Genomic DNA, 18,785 nt, shown 5'->3' with positions numbered 1-18,785 from the left:
AGCTCAGTGTGAAGACTCAATGTGATGTATTTTATATTGCTCAGGCTAACCAAAGGGGCTAGCATTCAGCAGAGACCTGTCCCAGTACTCTCTGTGCTTTCTAAGCCTGGAATGCTTCTTAAAAGCCGAATCACTGGCTCAAGTTTAACATCACCTTTTCCAGCTATTTTGAGTACTGGTGGCTCTTTTTAGCATTCCCATAATTTTTCAGGTTTCCCTTTCAATAGTAGTTGTGTTTTTAGACACTGCAGTGAAGTGGATAAAAGTGTTTTAGAGCCAAAAAGACCACGGTGTTCCACTCTGAGTTTCTTCATAATGTGCTCTAGGCAAGTAGTTTAAACTCTCTATTCCCTGCCTTCCTCAGCTATAAAATGAAGGTAACAATTGTATTTTCCTCATTTGATCATTGTGCAAATATATATATATATATATATCCAAAAGGATATTGACAATGCTTGCCATTGGGTAAGCAATCAGAAAATGTCAATAATTATTTTGCTATTTTAGCATCAATTGATTGTAGCAATAGCAACTTTTAATTCAATTATACATTGAAATTAGTTTATAATTTATTAATTATGCTAGCATCCCTATACATTAGAAATATAGTACCAGATTGTCTATATGACAGAGTAACCACTAACCTGACTTCTAACATTAGAAATTAGTTTGGACTGTTTTTGGATGTAGTGTTCACTTTAAAAGATAGCTGTCCAATTTATACAAGACATTCCCATGACTTCCCTTGTAAGTGTTCTAACACTATTCACTTAGCATTTAGAGACAAATGGTTAGGGTTCAAAGTTTCTTCGGGAATGAATAAAAGACTGAACGTATATAGAGACAAGTGTCCCTGGAAAGGAAAGGGGTCGTGGTCTGGAAACAAACCTCTCAACTTGGCTTGCAAGCCCCTAGCATGGCAATAATTCATTGCAACCTCAAGTCCCAGATGGCCAGCCTACAAAATCGCTGAAGTATTACTACCCAAACTGCCTTTTAAGATAGAGGAATTTATGACCATATATTCATCTTTTCAATCTCTTTCTGGCAGCCAATGGCTTCATCTAAAAATGTAAACCCTGCTCTCTTTGATTTAACACCTTTCCTCTGTGTGAAACCTCTCTGTGAGTTGCTCGGGCTTTTGGAGTTTTGTCCTGTTGTTCTGAACTCTCCCCACTTCCTGGCATAATACTCTCCTACATTCTCCTTTGTGTCGCTGACATTTTGGATGATGAAAACTTTATCACCTGCAGAAATCAGCTTCCACATTCCCAAGTGATAGGGCACACAGGAATTTCTCTGTAAATGAAGTCAGAGCTTGAGTCCACTCCCTAGTGACAAAGGGGCAGGCACCCAGCAATGGGTTTTAGATTTAAAGTGTTTGGAATCAGGGAGTGGAATTTGAAGGGGGCTCCCCACACAGAGGTACTCTTAATTGGAGATAATGAGTTCCTATGAAGTCAGTTAATTAGCAGTAAATGTCTCTAAGTTCTCACCAGCACCACCATGGCATATGGTTTGTTTTATTATATAAAAAATACATACTTATGTTTAAAAAAAGAAAAAAAAGTAGGGATATATTTCACAAATAGGCTGACACAACATGCTGTATGCATCTTAGAGTTTTTTCACCTTAATATATCTCAAGCATCTAGATAGTTCTCATTCTTTACAAGGTCAGGAGACTAACCCATTGTCTGAATACATTATACATTTTTAACAAGTCTCCTTTGATGGATCTTTAACCTATATACTGTGTTTCATATGACACTGAATGTTTAGGTTATATACTAAGTTACATGTGGCAATGGATGTTTAGGTTGTATACTGTGTTACATAGGACAATGTGGAGACAAAGTCTTAAATGTGTATATTCAAAGCATCATTCAAAAAAGGAAAAAAAATGGAAGGATACATCTATTTAAAACTTTGGTAGATATTGCCGAATTGTCCTTAAAAGTGGTTGTACCAACTTATATTCTTCTGTGAGGTACTTTGAAGGGTTTGTTTCAGACTTCTGGAACACAGTAAAGTGTACGTTATGGAGTTAGATCAATTGAATTTTTTTCTACTTTGGTTCTCCCACTCTATGATCTCCCTCCCAGTCTTAAATTTTGTTATGATATGTACACTGAAGTTGTACTTAACCATGGAAGGAGGTTCTGAAGTCAATGTCTAAGGAGGAAATCCTCTGTAATCAAATCACCTTTGAAAACATCTTAAATAGTTCACACAGTATAGTGTGCACACTTTTGTGTCAACAAATTTGTACATTCAAGGGGCACCTGTGTGGCTCAGTCAGTAAAGCATCTGCCTTTGGCTCAGGTTGTGATCCCAGGGTCCTAGGATCAAGCTACGTCAGGCTCTCTGCTCAGCGGGGAGTCTGCTTCTCCCTCACCCTCTCCCTCTGCCTCTCCTACCCCCCACTCATGCTCTCTCTCTCAAATAAATAAATAAAATCTTTTTAAAAATATGTACTCAAAATGATAAAATGTAATGTGCAATGCAAATTGAGTAATTGTGCAAAGGAGAATTTCCCATCATTGTATTCTTAAAGGTAAATCACTGTTGGTTCAAGGAGATACTGGCACTATACAGGAACTTTAGAATGACTAAATAATTCTGTTCCCCTCTTGCATTAATCTAAGTGCCTGCAGGAAGCAGAATTAATGCCAGTGGCTCAAATGAAGAAGAAGAGGACCAATTACAGAATGAGAGCTGGGTTAAGGGAACAAAAAGGGGATGATAAGGTCCTAGAGTCTAGATATTGTGGGACATGGTTACTGTGCCTGGGGATTAATTAAGGACAAAGGGGAAGAAACAGTGTGCCCAGTGCTCGGGGAGAGCTGCTGTGGTGGCTGACACAGCCATGAACCAGACAGACACCGCAAGCCAGAGCTAAGGCTCCAAAACAGAAAGTGAGAAGAGATACCCTGACCTCCTTTCCCTTCCTCCATCTCACCTCCTGCAAACCTGACCAGAAGCCTGCTGGCAAAGGAGACTGGATGCAGTAGACACAGGTCAGCCTCCTGGGGCAGAGAGCAAGCCAGAGAAGTCTACTCAGGGGCAAAAGCTCTTTGAATGAATTGGCAAGAAGCATCACTGGCACTATTTAAATTTCTCTTTCCCCCTACCTGCCTCTCTCCTCCCTCTGGCTCTCCCCATGGAGTGGAACTAATTCAATGATTCTACCATGACACTGCACTATATATAATGGGGGATTTTATTAGAGAGCTCATTCCTGTTACATGCTTTTTCTAGCCCAAAAAAATGAACAATAAAGGGACATATAGGTTACATGTGTTCAAGCAGCTCAGTGTGAGAGCTTTCACGAAGTTGAAGCTTGGATCAACTTCCTAAAGATGCTGGTTCTCCCTCTCCCATCACTCAATGTGCTGAGCTGCCATCCCCCAAAAAAGACCCAGGCATATAATATCTGGGTTTTAAGCTTTTCTCATCTGTGAAACAAGGGAATTGGATTACTTTTCCAAGTTGGGTGGTCTTCAGAACCTTAGGGAATCCTAGTGGCAATACAAATCCCCAGGTCCTTCTCCCGACCCATAAATCAGAATCCTCAGGACTGAGAGCCTAGAACCTTTGTAAAATACACCCAGGTGATGCTGGCACACGTCTGGGCTTGGGAACATCTGTACTCAAAATCTGCAAGACCCAGTCCAGCCATTCCAGCCCCAAAATTCAATGACAATGACATAAAGTTAGAACGGTGATCGAAAGAATCATTTTTCTTATCACCTAATAGAGAAAATCAGGAATTAGGATATATCAAAAGTAATGATGTTTCTCTAACCTCATTCAAAAATGTTTTAACATTTCCTTCTATTTTTATTTTTTGTATATTCAGATTTTCATTCTAATATTGGTAAATATAAGTGCATTGAGCATTTTTGCATTTGTATTTCTATAAATTAGGTAGTGGGCTCTGAGGGGATTAGTCATTCATTGCATCTATGCTATCATTGAGGGAACAGCCGTTTGACCAGCAGCATCCTTCTATTGCAATTCAGTGTGTAGTTTTACAATCGACTATATGAGGAGAACCAGTTTCTAAGTTCTTGAGCACAATTACTGTGCAATCTGGGACCAAAAAAAAAAAAAAAGCCAGTTGACCTCTAGACCCTCATTTCCCTCAACTGTTAAATGACAGAAGTGGCCTAAATGATTTAAAAGGTTCCTGATAGCCTAGAAACCCATGAGACTAAGAAATGCCACATAAATCCAAATGCTTTCCTTTGTTTTCTGCTGTTGAACTTTAAGAGTCTGAGTTTCTAAAACATTAGATACCTTGTGCCACAGGAATATGACAAACAATTCCCTAAAAGTTATTTACACTTCAAACCTGAGTAATCATCCCCCAACGCAATGGGGAAGGACAACAGGGTGGACAAAGTTTCTCTGAAGAGTTCTCTTCTAGGCTTGTCCAAGCATTCCTCATGTTTATTCAGTCTTGTAATCAAACTGTTTTCTTATCAATGTGATTTGATTTACCTTGACATCGAAATGACTCCCTTCCCCACAAACTACTTTTCTTTCTAAATCATGTATACTCACATTGAACAATGCCAGAGAAATCAAAGCCACCAACAGAATCAAATTACAGAAATAAATGAATACATTCATAACTCAATAATACTAGTCAGCACAAAGCAATCATCAGACCCTGAACCATAAATTTGATGTAACTCTTCCTCAGGCTTTAAGACATAGTCTTTTCCATAAGAAAAGGAAATCCTTCTAATTAATACTTCACTAATTGTTTAAGTTGTGGGCAGAAAATGAGTTACCCATGCAGCAGGCCATAAGGATCAAGCACTTGTGTAATAATTTGGTGTTGTAACAAGCAAAATTTAGGACAAAGTTCATGAATGAGATGCAAAAATTAGTTTTGTTTAAATTTTTGTTTTAAAAATAATGTGACCATGGGAGGCAGAGAACATATTTGACTGTGATCATGGTTAATTTTATGCAGCCAGATTCTGATCCTTTACTGTATTTGATCCTTATTTCTATATTGTCTATAAAAGTCATCAATGAATACCATTTGCCCAGAGTCTTGTACAGTTAGGTCATTATGCACACATGCACATTCACACAGGTAAACACACATACTTGTGTCCCTCCCAAGGACATGGCCAGAAAGAATGCTGTTTCTTTCCCTTTCTTTTGATCAGTCCTTCCACCTCAAAATGTAGAACCTTCAAGTTGTTCAAAGATTATTTCATTCAAACCCAGCCTTATGTGTGCTTAGTTGCTAAAGGGGCATGATTTCAGGATATCTGGACAAGCTCTGCTATCCAAAAACTATACCCAACCTGTTTGCCACTGCCTAAAATGCCTTCCTCAGCAGAAAAACCTGCTATTGTGTAACAGAAAAGGCATAAACATGCAAACTCTCCCAGGAGATACAGCTTATTAACTGAAAATCAATAACAATAAATATCAGAGTCATTGTACAAAGGAATGTTGAGAAGGGCAGGAGAGGATGAAGCAGAGAGCAGGTGGCCACAGGACACCTTAATCATCAGAAGATACAGCACTGCCAGCTCAGGACATTGGGAGATTGGGGGAGCCAGGGGAGGGTGTGGATGATGGAAGCCCTGCTGACTTCTACACAGTTTTGCCCTGATGTTTTTATTTTTTTTTAAAGATTTTATTCATTTATTTGACAGAGAAAGACACAGAGAGAGAGGGAACACAAGCAGCGGGAGTGGGAGAGGGAGAGGGAGAAGCAAGGCTTCCCGCCAAGCAGGGAGCCCGATGCGGGGCTCGATCCCAAGACCCTGGGATCATGACCTGAGCCGAAGGCAGACGCTTAACGACTGAGCCACCCAGGCGCCCCAAGCCCTGATGTTTTTCAATGAATACAGAAGTGTTTTTGATCACTTATTACTGTCACTAACGATAATTTCTAACCCAATTCACCTCACTGCCCTGAGAGCAGTTTTAAGGCCCCTCAAACCTAGGCATTCTTACTGTGATTAGTTAGGCCTTTTTCACAGGTACCTTTATATTGTTCACAAAAGGCTGGGTAGTAATGAAGAGCAGATGTTCAAACCCTGGTTCTGCTTAAGGTGAGTCAGCTAGGTAAGTGACACTCAGCTCAATGGGCCAAGGCTCTGTCATCCCATTGATAAAATGAAGATATAAATACTCTTGACCTCGGGTCTTGGTTTGGGTTCCCCCAGTAGAAGTTGGGGCAAAGACATGAGGATAGGAAGTTTCTTTGGGAGGTGATCTGAAAGCAGGAATGAGGAGCAGGGAGAATGACACAGAGGAGGAGGAGACAACAACGTAAGGGTGCCTTACTGAGGCTGCCACTGTAGACAATTGGGACTTGACTCAGTCAGGACCTCCAGAGGTGTCGTCTCCTACAGAGTGGATGTCTGCGGCATTTACCTAATAACCACTGAACACCCTTGTTGAGGGTTGCTGAGGGAATCCCTGAACGTGAGGATGACTTCAACTCAGAAATCCGAAAGACTGAAGGCACCTGATAAGGTGGGAGGCTATCAGTGAAGGATGAGGCTAAAATGAGAAGAAGGCTCAGGAGGGTGACCCGGAGTTCCAAAGATGTCTGCCATACCTCTCAAGCGTGTGAGGAGATTTCAACTGAATAAGTGCACACACACAGTGCTTACCTCTAATATATAGTTTGGGTTGAATAAATGTCAGTTATTATTTTTAATGTTATGACTCCTTTATATATTCTAAGCTTATTAGTAGTAATAACTAATAGCTATAAAGTAAATAATAATTACTAATTAAAAAGTAATTGTCATTAGTCATTTAGTTATAAATTATCTTTTCTGTGTCTACTCTTCTATGATGCCCCAGACAGTATACATTCAGGTACATGCTAATCAGTATTTTTTTAAATAAACAATTTAATAGTAATATTTGGTTATAAACCACAGTGCTTCTCACAACAGTTAGCTTAAGAAATAATGTTGAATTGCCCTGAATGAGACTGTAACCTCATCAAGGAAAGAATCTATGTCTTTGCATCCTGTGTTTTCTCTCTTCCCAGGGCCCTAATCTTGAGCTCATCACACTTCTAAGCACTCAATAAATGTTGATGGACTTACTTGGTTCTCTTTGTTGAAGCTGCCCCAAGGCAAAGCAGTTAACAAGCCAGGGAGTTCAAGCAGTTGCATGTTTTTGTGTTTCATGAAAACATCAATAACTAGCTATTAATACTGTGTGGAGCAGCTTGTGCCCAGAGTCTTTCAAGGATTCAAACCACAAAAATAATCACATAATTGATCACTTCCCAAAATGCATTCTGGATGGTAATTTTAGTTCAGTTAAAAAATACATAGGAAGGTAATTGTAGCCTTTGGCTTCTGGCTCATGTTTCTCAGAAATTATTTAAGATCAGAGGAAGAAGTCTTTATGCTTCTTAGGTAGACTGGCTCTCTACTGATTACCTACTGGTTCAGCTGGAAAGTCCATCTTATTTTTGTTTTATTATCACACAGAGATACTCTTAGGATCTCTTCATTTTCTCAGTGAGGAAAGTGAGTCACAGAGAGATTAAACAACTTGCTTTAAGATTGCACAATTGTAGGCTGACTCCAGAGCCCATGCTCCTAACCACAATGTTCTGCTGTCTCATTGCTGGTCACAGTGGGCATCCTAAGAGATGCCAGGGTATATGGCACAGCCCCTGCTTCCTGTGAGCTTATAGACTCGTGTGAGGAGGACAGTAAGCAAACAGGCATCTTCAACACAATGGGTTCACTGGTTGTTTGGACTTCATCCTAAAAGTAACCACAATGACTTCTTCTTGTAGTTTTGTAGATTTGGATGTGTCTCTGGATGCACAGAGATGACAGACCAGGGGACGGGGCAGGGGTAACAGGACAAAGAGACGGAAAGACTAATTAGGAAGCTCTAATATAGTCCACACAAGAGATGGCAGTTGCTAGAACAAGGATGGAGACAATGGAGACCAAAAGAACGGTATTTGAGAGATAATTATGTGGCAAAAGTGTCAGGATTTGTGAACTGATGGATTCAAACTCAAAGTCCTTGGCAGAAGCTTCCCATCAGCCAGTTCTGAGTCATGTGCTCAAGCCAAGGCTCCTGGGCATGGGGAGAAGGAAGTTCCAGCTCCCTCAGCTTCTGCAGTGAGATACAGGGCACTCTTGCCCCCCAAAGGGCTCACACACTCAGGAACACCAATAAGAAAGGAATTCAGATTGTGGGTGGCCAGAAAAGAAGCAAATGTCCACTACAGTGTGACAAGGAAGGAGCTAAAGAGGATGACTTTCTGATCTGAGCAAACAAGAGGATCGTGGTATCATTATTGAGACAGGAGGAGAAGCAGGATCAGGAGACAGAGGAAGAAAAGAGTTCAGTGCTAGGCAGGAGGCTTGAGAGATACCCCATTTGATGGAAGTCCTACAACTCATTATAGTAATCCCTTTCATGGCGTTCCATGGGTTACTAAGAGAAAAAACAACCAGTTCCCCAAGTGATCCACAAGACTCAGAAAAATCCGGCCTCTGTTTACTATACCAGATTTGTGTCACACCATTGTCTGCCTTGCTTGATGTATGTGAGCCACACCTGGCTTTCTTTAGGTTCCTCAAATATGTCAAGACATCTTCTGCCTTAGGACCCTTGTCAATGCTATTTCCTCTGCCTGGAATGCTCTTTTTCCTTTCTCTTAGCTTAGTTCAGTATATTTAATCTTCAGATCTCAAATCAAATATCATTTACTATAGGAAGTCTTCTCTAAACTCCAAACTAGAATATGCTCTCTTAACAAAATGATATATTTGTGTAATTTTTTTGAGTTTAAATTCATCTCACCCACTTAACAAAGACCAAAAAAGATCAGTCACCACTTTATCCCAATGCCCAGCCAGGCAATTCTGTATTTACTAAAGAATGAGTTCACTAGTGGGTGAATTCATGATAGGAAGAATAAATGTATATAAATGCATACAGGCTTGGAGAGTTAGCCCAAAGATACTGATTTAGAACCATCAGCACACAGATGGGAACTCAAGCCAAAGGAGCAAATGAAATCACTCAAGAAAGAATGAAGGCAGAAGAGCACTTAGGATCTATTAACTATTAGCCATTAAGCATTTCTTAATGTGATTCATGGATCATCCTGCATTGGGACCAACTGGAGATTGGACCAAATAACTTACATTTTTAACCAAGTACTTCCGGGTGATTTTTATGCATTCTAAAATCTAAGAACAACTAACTGTAGGAACCAGGGAGAAATACCTTGACATAGCCCCAGAAGTTTTTACAGACCAGATGCTCTAATGTCCAGGAGAAAGAAGCATAAATGTGTGCAAGTAGCTAAGAACGTGTTGTTGTGCAAAGAGTACCAGAGTAGGATACAGAAGTCCTGCGTTGATACCTGGTCCCATCACTTGCTGGTTTTACAATCTACATAACTATGGCTAATTACCTTGAGGTGAGAGACTTGAGGAGGTAGGCTATAGTCTATCTCATTGATGTTTTAAAAGGATTAACTATATGTGATAGTTAACTTTTAAAATGATTAAAATTGCTTTATGTGTTTAGAAAATGCAAAAGGAATGATGACCAACTTGGGAATTTCCTGTTGGTTTCCCTCAGAAGTACCCATGTCAAGCAAACAGTGAATTCATATTTTCTGTGTGTGTGGCTGTCCATGAGTGTGTGTATCTTTAACTACAATCACTAAAGAACGGATATAGACAACTAAACCATGGGCTTTCCACAAGACATCACTAAGCATCAGAAAAGACATTAAGAAAAGGGGAAGCTTGGCCTGCGCCCACCATGGCCACCATTCAGCAGCTGGTAGGAAGATGGCACTTAGTGGAAAGCAAAGGCTTTGACGAATACATGAAGGAAGAGTGGGAATGGCTCTGCAAAAAGCGGGTGCAATGGCCAAACCAGATTGTGTCATCTCTTCTGACGGCAAAAACCTCACCATAAAAACTGAGAGCACTTTGAAAACAATACAGTTTTCATGTAACCTGGGAGAGAAGTTTGAAGAAACTACAGCTGATGGCAGAAAAACTGAGACTGTCTGCAACTTCACAGACGTCGCGTTGGTTCAACATCAGGAATGGAATGGGAAGGAAAGCACAATCACAAGAAAATTGGAAAATGGGAAATTAGTGATGGAATGCATCATGAATAATGTCACCTGTACTCATGTCTATGAAAAAGTAGGGTAAAAATTCCATCATCATTGTGGACAGGAATTAGCTGTGAGGACGAACAAGCTCAGTTCAATGAGCAAATCTCCACACTGCTTTTTTTTTCATTACTGTGTTCAATTATCTTTATCACAAACATTTTACATGCATCTATTTCAAAGTGTTGATTTAATTTAGATCACCCCTTTGGTCAGTAAATAAATTTGTGCTATGCCAAAAAAAAAAAAAAGAAAGAAAAGAAAAGGGGAAGCTTAACCTACATCTCTGAGAAATAAGATCATATTCAATCTGTCATTTATTGTTGCCACTGTTACATGTAGTCAACAATTTCTTTTATCACAAGTTACATAGACATGACACCTGGATAATCATGTTGCCTGTAATATTATGTGAAATGGGAGAATGATCTAATAGCTTGAGTGCTAGCCTATGATTTGAGAGAATAGTTGGTAATTATAGGTCTGCTGACAAATCAGTGCTGTCAGGTAAATCAACATTTTGCCACCTCAGGTCTCCATCTTCTACAGTTGAATTCCAACATTTAATTTCCAAAATCCTAAACTAGGCTGGCAGTAGGTAAGCACATAGAATCTGGAAGAGAAACACCTAATTCTAACCGAGGCCCTCTCAGCCAGAGGCAAATTCCTGCTCACCTCAGTCCTCAATACTCTTGGCTCCCAGCGGTTCTCTCCTCCTTAACTGACACACACAGTTAGACTCTCAGATGGTTTAGTAGTCACCCATTACCCAAAATATTATCACCAGATAAAATATTATCTCCAAGTGGCAGATCTTCTCTGCCACATTGGACTTCTTCCCCTCACTTGCTCCTGAGCTTCAGATCCTGAATTACCTCAATGGGTACATTTATTCCAGGTCCTAGCATCTCCCATTTTGATCTAATCAATAACAACTGATAGGCTATACTTTACTGTATCTTACATCAGGTTCAGAGTCTATTTCATTCCATGCAGAAGGTTCACAAATGAGTCATAATTTCTATAGAATATAACTCTCTTTTTGAACTTGCAGGAAAACACAGACAATGCCATTAGTAGAAACAAACAAAGAAAAACCTATTTATCTGAGATTTTGACATAACACTCTGAATCTCTGGAATTTGGAAATTTGCACTGCAGTCTCCTAATATAATCTGGAAGTCACCACATTTCATTGTCAGTTAATATTTTCTTTAAAAATGTGTTCTGTTTTTAACTTTTCTACAAAGATAAGTGTTCCAGGTACACAGTTTGGGAGCCATTAATAATTATAAATAAATAAAATCTTTGAACTCTCCATTTTTATTGTTACGGTTAATAGATGGCTTTTATGTATCCCTGTGAATTTCTCCCCTGCCTTCTATAAAATGGTTTCATTCCTCAAAAACTACTGTTATTAGCACCTCTTTACTCCTAATAAAGTCTTTTAAGGTGACAAATGTCACCCTTCCAGATTTCTAAACTTCCGAAAAATGAGATACTACCTCTTAGCCCAAATCATTATTACTCATTTTGTGTTAACAGAGATCACTACTACAGCAATTACACAAAACTGGCTGACGATGAAGCATATGGGCCATGCCCTTTCATGATAAGACTTGCAATGGGATGTCACAGAAATAGCATCAGAGTTTGGATTCTGTCAGACGTACATTGAATTCCATCAACACGTTTATTAGCTGTATGACATGGATCTGCTTTTGCTTCTCTGAGACTCAGTCAACTCATTTTTAAAGTGTGGAGATTATATATATATATATACATATGTATATATACAATATATGTGAATATATATAATATCTTTCCAAGATTATAGTGAGAATTAAGTATGTTCTTAAAATTTCTAGAACTGAATCTGTTAGAAAGGCATTAAATATGTATTGGTTTTCTACTCTTTCTCTTAGTTCTCTCTCACACCAGAATATACTTTGAAACCTTTGGCTTCACTTAAAAAAATAAAAATAAAAATAAAACAAAAGAAAAGAAAAGAAAGGAAAGGGAAAGAAAGAAAGAAAGAAAAAGAAAGAAAGAAAGAAAGAAAGAAAGAAAGAAAGAAAGAAAGAAAGAAAGAAAGAAAGAAAGAAAGAAAGAAAGAAAGAAAGAAAGAAAGAAAGAAAGAAAGAAAGAAAGAAAGAAAGAAAGAAAGAAAGAAAGAAAGAAAGAAAGAAAGAAAGAAAAAAGAAAGAAAGAAAGAAAGAAGAAAAAAGGAAAGAAAAGGAACAAGGAAAAGAAAAACAGAAGAAAACTTTTGGCTCCACTTGGAACTAATCTCCTTATACACACCATCATTATTATCCATCTCCCTTCTCAAATGTTCTTTGAGTTCCACTCCTGCATCCTAAAAGGATAGAGAAGAATTACCCCCTGTTCATTTGGGTTTTGTGTTTAGCAAGAAGTAGAGATGCTAGCTGTTTCTGCTGCCTCTAGGGGCCCTTGGCCACTTCACTCTTCACAAGTCTCCTTCCTACATCATAGTTTATTTCAAGAACTGAAACAATCACTTTATATTATAGGTAATTCTAAAGTCGAAAGTTTATTGCTATGCATTGCATTTTAACGGAACATTTGACAAATGGGTTGTCTTCTACTCTGACCAGTACTGTGATGCTTACTTTGAGTAAAGATGTACTACTAATACTAATAATAACAATAATAATGAAACAAATTCTCCTAGAGTCTCTGAAATAGATAATTTCTAAAATTTTCAGTTTACACACACCTTTCAAGGAATACATCTATTGCTTTCCTGCGCTTTAATGTATAGATACCACCAAAATCTTTTCATAAATGTACTGCTCCGGAGAACTAGGAAATCATTCTGTATTTGTTTTTAAGTTATGAAAATTATTCCTGTGTTTCCTTACAACTGATTCTGTCTCTTCTAATTTGAAAAGAAGAGCTAAAACAACTCTACTTGGGCAGGTGGAGTATTTGCTACACAGTGTTGAGTAGCACTCTTTAAATGTGTTCTAATGATCACCTGCATCAGAAGTACCTACGGAGCATATTTAAAAAGGCAGACCTCATCCCTCCTGACCTGGACCCTAAAGTTTGAGAGGCACCTCTTGATAGATTTGGGCCAGCAAAGCCCCAAAACTTAGTTGAAATATTTATTCTTTTTAAACATTAAGTCTGGAATTTAAGTAAATTCAACTAAGTTTTTGTAGATGTATAGGTTACATCATCATCTAGCCTTCTCCCAGATGTGAATGAGCTAAAGAAGGAAGTCATGCTTTCATTCTCAGTCATGCTTTGCCTATTGTATTATGTTAAAATATGTATAATTTTAAAATGTCCTTTTGATTGAAAGATAAACAATTGAAGTGTATTTGAATTTTATGAGTTCTCCACCAGATGTGGAACTAGGTAGCCCAGCAACATAGGGAATAGACTGGCATATATTTATCTAGCCAAAAAAATTTATTGAGTATTTATGTCATTGATCTCAGCTCTAGCATTACAATAGCAACAGAAAGAAAAATTCACTCATTGACTCTACCAGCTAGTCTAGTGGCAGAGATTTACAACAACTAAATAATTATATACATAAGTATAAATTTACAGTTATGATAGGTGCTATGAATTGACCTAGAATTCCTGAGATCCTAACTCTCCAAAGCTGGAGGAAATCCACTGACCGAGTAATTTTCACAACTAGGAATTTATACATGTTATCTCATTTGCTCAAAGGCAGCTAATAAGTCTGCATTGTTTATGAGTTTGTAAGAAACTTCGCTGTTCAATGGTAGGGCACTGAGTCAATAAATTATGCAATAACTATGATGGAGATCTCTGTGTCACTAAAAATAATACAGCAGGTAATCATATAATAAGATCTTTCAAATATATATTATGTGAAAAAAGCAAGGTGCAGAACAACACGAATATATGAAATGTAAGACCATTTATGTTAAATTTAAAAATAAAGGAAATGTATGTGTGTTTACAGAGTGTCAGAAACAAATTATCTTTCTATTCTTCTATCTTTCTATTCTTCTCTGAAGAATAGAAGTTGTTAATTTTACTTTTTCCTTTGGAATTTTCTGGATTTTACATGTGTGAGTGTGTGTATGTGTGTGTGTGTGTGTGTTATCTACAAAGGCACATATAACCCATCAATAACACATACAGTTTTGAATAAAGATCCATGGGCCCCAATACAGAACCACAAAATCAAAACATTTAGTGACAGGATCCTAATAATTAATAGTTTTACAACAACTCTTGTTGGGAACAACAAGTACTACAAAAGCTCCCCAGATGATTCCAACAATTGGCCAGACTAGGAAGCACTGGTCTAATGTAATGAAGTCTCAACTTTAGGAAAACATTTTACATTCAACGTCATATCTGTTGGAAGCCAAAGTATTTCCACAAAGTTCTACAACTACTAGAAAACAAAATGCACACCACGGTAAAAATATCATTAATTATGCTAATTACAGATGTCACCGTCTCTTTCAGAATCCATAGACAGCCTGGGAATGGCATTTCAAAACAAAACAAGATTTTTGTTCTGCTAAAGAAAATTTACTTCAAACTGATGTTAGACTCTAACTCCAGGTCAAATACACTCAGACTTCAAATACATCATCCTTCGGGCTGCTACTGTACGGTATTTATTGGGCTCTACAAGCCTTGATTTGTAAGATGTACCAGGGACTCAAAGCAGAAAAACTGAGAATGAACTATTTTATATCAAAACCTTAGTACCTTTTGTATTATTACTGTTTTTTAAAGAAAACCCTTTAGTTGTAAAAGCCTGTAGCTAATGCTGCCCCTTTTTCATGTTTTTTCACCTTAAAACATGAATAAACAATCTCTGAAGTGAGTAAGCATATGGCTGCTCTAAATAACCAAAATAACCATCTATTTAACTCTAGATCCACCCCTTCCTACCTGTAAGACATTAAGCTATGCAAGTTACCAGCATCTCAGTTTCCTCACCTTTAAAATGGAATAATCATGGAATCAAATTCATAGTGGTATTGTAAGAAGTAAAAATAAAAACAGAGAAACTGCCTGGACAATATCTAGTCTATAGTAGTACTCAATAATAGGCTTTAACTAATTCAAAAAGATATATGCACCTCTCTGCTTATTGCAACGTTATTTATAATAGTCAATAAATGGAAGCACGCTAAGGGTCCATAGATTGATGAATGGATAAAGAAGATGTGGGGTGTGTGTTGGTGCATGCACACACGAATATTATGCAGCCATAAAAAAAAAAGATGAGATCTTGCCATTTGTGACAAGGAGGATAGACCTAGAGGGTACTATGCTTAGTGAAATAAGTCAGACTGAGAAAGACAAATACCATAGGATTCCACTCCTAAGGGAATCTAAAAAAAAATGAATAAACAAACAGCAGAACCAGACCTACAAATACAGAGAACAAACTGATGTTCACCAGAGGGGAGAGGGATGGAGGAATAGACAAAATGAGTGAAGGGGAGTGGGAGATATCAGTTTCCAGTTATGGAATGAATAAGTCATGGAAATAAAAGGCACAGCATCTTTGTCTTGAACAAAATTGGGAACACAGTCAATGGTACTGTAAGCGCATTGTACGGTGACAGGTGGTAGCTACGCTGTGGTGAACGTAGCATAATGGATAGACTTGTCAGATCATTCTGTTGTACACCTGAAACTAATGTGTCCACTATACTCAAATTTTAGAACGTACTATAATATAATAATAATAATATTTTATTTCTAACCATACTTCTGAACTCTCAAAAGGTAAAGTCATAGTCTTAGCAATTAAATCCACAGTTTAGATTTTGACTTAACTTTGAAGCCTGTGGTATTTTTTATTATTTTTATTTAGTATCCTATTCCCCTTGACTCAGGGTTTAATCCAACACGTATGAACTCAAAGCCAACTCTGTATAAAGCACTGATCTAGGCACAGTGCAAATGAAAAAAGAAGACAAACCTCTCATCTCTAGATTACTTTAGAAGAGCAAATGAGAAATGTGCATGAACTGTCCTTATGTAAGGTGGAAGCCAGTGCCATAAGAGACATGTACCTGGGAATTCAGAAGAGACAACAGTTAATTCCAGTTGACGGGTGGTGCAGGGCTGGAGGTGGGGGATCCGAGTCACTATCATGGTGTGTGGTTCAGGCCAGCTACACAAAAGGCACCACGCAGCAGGGTTCAGCAACAAGGGAAGAATATGACCTCATGGCGTTCTGGCTACACATGCTCCAAAATTTCTTTCCCACTGGCATGCTATTCAAGGTGAAGGTTCTCAAAAACAGTATGACCAAATATCCATATGTTTAAATATTGGGGTCTTTAGAATTCCTCTTTACCAGACCCCTGAAGACAAAAGTTGAAATAATTTACATTTATGAGTTTATAATTCCATAAATCTCTATCAGGGAAACAGCATCCCATGGAGTTTTACAGCAAGAGCTCTACAGTCGAATCTTGCCAGATTAGTAATGGAGAAAATATAACACTGCTACCTAATGATGACTAGGTAGTCATGGAGAGAAAAATCTGTTGGCATCTGCCCAAAGCCCAGTAAGCAGATGGCCTTGGGCACAAAATCCATCATGACGATTGGCACCTCATTGGGATGCTCTGAGCAGTGAAGGGGCCTGAAAAATGCCCTTCTTTGGCTGCCCTTACTCCTGAGGCATATTGGTGGCACAGGAGGGAGACAACTGCCTGACTCCTGCCAAAGGGAGAAAAGATGGCCTTTAAAATCTAGGCTACTGCAGCCTCCTGGGTAGTCAATCTGGTGCCTTTCAAGCAACCAAAGAGCATCTTAAGGATGTGTGTCTGATTTCCTCTAGGATAGATGATCCCCAACAGATTCCATTCAAAGCTGGCTCAAGGATAACAAGCCAAGCTCCAAGATGGTGGAGGGGGGTCTAGGTCCTCAGTAGCCAGGGCTAGTATGTCAGGTATATTGTACAATGTTGTTTTACCTATTTTAGTTGGTGATGTGTAGTTAACTAAGTGTATTTCTGTTCTCTAAGGATAAGTGCCACTGGATGACTAAGGCTGTTAACTACTTGAAGGGTCATTACCAATAGCAATCTATTTTGTAGATGTTTGCTATTTTAGAATTTTTAAAAGTTAATGAAGATCCCTTTTTTTCTGAAATGTATAGTTTTGTAATTTTTATAATACTGCCTAATATTTCAGATACTTTAACCACTTGGCATTAAAACATCTATTACATCACAACAGACACACTCGTTAGTCTTAATATGCTCTTGAGTAGACTTCTCTGAATCCACAGCAAATAAAATACAATGGCAAATTGCTGGCCTTTATCCTATTAACTGAGTTTCAGTAATAAAGATATCTAACTATTAAACATCACTCTTAAAGATAGCTATTATTCCAATATGAATTATTATTTCCATAAAATTTTGACTACTCTGCACTTTCACATTGGTTCTAAATATAGTTGAGAATTGCCTCCTGAAAACAACAACAAAGTCACAGCCAGTGCACCCAAGATCCCTTTGACTTAGGTTATTCTTTAATTACATAGGGTGTGTTGTTTTATACAGACAGATTTTTTTTTAGAGCAGATAATCTTAATTGTTATTTCAATAACCTTAGGGCCTGAAACAGTTTAACAATAAAGTTTTCTGATTATTCAAGAATCTAGCCATACCAATGAGAAAATGACCAGTTTGGAAGAGTGTCTGATTACAATTTTGTTCAAGACAAAGATGCTATAATCAGGTACTGGCTGCAGAAATTGTTATATTATTTCATAATGGCAAGCACCAGTTGATCACATAAATATATACCTTTATGAAATATTATGTAAATACTTCAGTTAAAGATTATAATGCCATAAATAAGGAAAACTTTAAAATATATAATTCATTACAACTGAGATAATATCAAACTATCCCAGAGATATGAAGTTATAAGCATGCAAATAAAGTAAATGGTAAGGGATCAGGGTAAGTGGGGTGAAGTCTAATTGAAAATAAAAAGTAAAAAAAAAAAGTTTTCATTTTTAAGTGGCTAATTTTCACACATGGGTGATCCAAAATTGTTCCCCCAGAAAATCAAGTAAAATTGTTGAATAAGGTACTCTTTTCATTTTCATAAGGGGAGAGAGACTTCCAATCCACTCTTTAAAGGGGAATTTAACTCTACTCAATATTGACTCAAAGAGTGACTCATGACCATTCAGGCATGGCCTAGGGTTTTGGCTCTATTGTACTCCCTCAGCTGTATCAATAAGCAGTAAGGGAGGCAGTCGTCCTCCATGGGACTAGTTAGGGTTGGTTGTGCAAACTCACCTCTTCCTACCGGAAGGCTCCAAACTATAGATTCGATGGGAAAGGGAGGGGTAAGTCTGGGGGTCCATCTTTCCTAATTCTTTAAGATTAACTACACCATTTTCCTCATCCCTATAAACCTAATAGAACCAAAGAATAATCTCAGGCTGCTCTTTGACTTTACTCACCCTTTTATTCATGACTGATGCCACAAAGTTGGTTAATATGAAGTGGGGTTTGTACCAATGCTAGCAGAGAAATCTTGATCCACAGACTGTAGGTCTCCTTTCAGTATGACCTACTTGAAAACACTTTGATTTT

General features: G+C 38.0%; 1 protein-coding gene and 1 pseudogene across 3 annotated transcripts in view; one reads left to right on the top strand and one right to left on the bottom strand.

Moving 5' to 3' along the window:
- Nucleotides 1-18,785, bottom strand: part of UNC13C (unc-13 homolog C) — a 601,702-nt gene that overhangs the window by 579,741 nt on the left and 3,176 nt on the right. The gene's annotated exons all lie outside the window — the stretch shown is intronic.
- LOC114206460 (fatty acid-binding protein 5 pseudogene) lies at nucleotides 9,894-10,214 on the top strand (annotated as a pseudogene).

This window comes from Eumetopias jubatus, unplaced genomic scaffold (genome assembly GCF_037043125.1).
Source record: "Eumetopias jubatus isolate StellerSeaLion01/CBP00866 unplaced genomic scaffold, mEumJub1_p1.0 scaffold_7, whole genome shotgun sequence".
NCBI lineage: Eukaryota > Metazoa > Chordata > Mammalia > Carnivora > Otariidae > Eumetopias > Eumetopias jubatus.
The sequence above is the reverse complement of the archived record's forward strand: the minus strand, read 5'-3'. Positions and strand labels throughout refer to the sequence as shown.